Source organism: Brassica napus, unplaced genomic scaffold (assembly GCF_020379485.1).
Source record: "Brassica napus cultivar Da-Ae unplaced genomic scaffold, Da-Ae ScsIHWf_2776;HRSCAF=3549, whole genome shotgun sequence".
NCBI classification, from domain to species: Eukaryota; Viridiplantae; Streptophyta; class Magnoliopsida; order Brassicales; family Brassicaceae; genus Brassica; species Brassica napus.
This window is the reverse complement of record NW_026016046.1, coordinates 3,108-5,000: the sequence shown is the minus strand read 5'-3', so window position 1 is coordinate 5,000 and position 1,893 is coordinate 3,108.

Genomic DNA, 1,893 nt, shown 5'->3' with positions numbered 1-1,893 from the left:
AGTTCTCCTCCATCGGCCAGAATGAAGCCGGCCTGACCATTTCCACCTTCATACTCAATCCATCCAACCAACTTGCTTCCGGTTCAGAGATATAGCCGACCATCAGAAGGAGTAGTATGTGTTGTACTCTTTTTCCTTATCGAGGTTTTGTCCCACTGGGTTTTCCCGAAAGGTTTTAATGAGGGCAACAAGCAAGCATACTATGAGTTCTGATCCGGACATCTCAAACCGCGACCGGTCTATTGTTTTCTTTATTTTTATTTCGGTTAAGACTTTGGCCATTTGTCTAGGCCTTTTTAATCTTTAAGTCCAGTAAGGAACATCTATTTAAACCCTTGTAGTTGCCCAACTTTCGGCTAAGTTTTTTATGAAAATCGTTTTTGCTTTAGCAAAGAAACCCTAAGTCTTTCAGTTGTGTGAAACATTGAGAGCACCCGTGTGACATATCAAAGAGCCGATCCATTGTTCTTTGTGGCGTCCTTTGATCCATTCCATTCCTTGTCGAATCTTGAGAGAGACATACGTCCAGCAAGAGCCGGATCCATACCTATCTTCCTGTCCGACCTAGGCATCTTGCTGAGAGAGACATACGTCCAGCAGCAGATCCCATCCGCCAATCTATTCCTTTCTCTATCTTTTGTTTTAGATTTCATTCAACCAATTCCATAAAAACAAAAGAATCATATCTAGTTCTGTTCTTGTTCCTGTTGAAAACTCACTAAAGGTTCCTATCTGTTCAGGTTCGAACACAAGCAAGAGATAAGCCGGCCAGTACCATCCATCCGTGGCAAGACTGAACCGCGGAACGGCCATCAGTCAGTCCGTCCGTCCGTCCGTCCGTTCGACCCTCCGACCTGTGCCTACAACATTTTGGTATCAGAGCTGAAGTTTCCTGCAAAACTCAGTTCTTTCTGAACCCTAGCCGTCACAATTCAAAAAAAAAAAAATATTTACTTTCCTTAATTTTTTTTCGGATTGTTCTCCAAGTTTTCGATTTTTCCATTTAAAAAAAAAACAAAATTTTTATATTCACTTTTCTTATTTTTAAATTTTCGGATTGTTCTCCAAGTTTTAAAAAAAAAATATATATATATATCTCTCTTTCCTTTTTCAAACCTGATTCGATTTTTTTGCTTAACTTTTGCATTTACTCTTAGCCTTGGTCGATACTCATAGTATCCGACCCAAGCAACTATTTAACCCCCTCTTGCCTTTAATCTTTCTTTGAGTTTCCTTTCAGAGAACTATGGGACATGTAGGTCAAGACCAAGCGGCCATAAACGCTCAGCTCTTAGCTGACAATGAAGAACTGAGGGCGAGCCTTAGGACTATCACAGCCGAGCTTGCTCAGCTCCGGCAGGGAGGCAGGCCCAACGGACCTCGACCACCAGGAAGGCATCAGCCGGACCTGCATGACACTGACTCGGACGCGGACAGTACCGATGATACGCGCAGTCAGGACGAGGAGAGGCCAAACCGGGGAGGTAGGAGGAACGCGCGAGGAAACCCGGGCCCAAGTAGGAGGAGGGCGCGACCATAGGGGAGGTCGAGACCGAGAAGAGAAAGAGCCTTGGTTGGGAGGCAAGGCACTTAAGCTTCATCCCCCAACGTTTGCCGGCAAGGTTGATCCGGATGCCTACATCGTGTGGGAGAAGCGCATGGAGTACATCTTCGACTATTACCAATATAGTGAGGCCAAGAAGGTTGCCCTAGCAGCAGCCCAGCTGACGGACAATGCTCTTTCGGGTGGGATCGAGACGTTTCCAAGTCCGGGCCAGTGTGGAGAGCGCGTAATTGGACCGAGATGCGGACCAAGCTTCGCGCGAGGTACATTCCATCTTACTACCAGCGTGATGTGCTAAAACGTTTTCGTAAACTTACGCAGGGAACTAA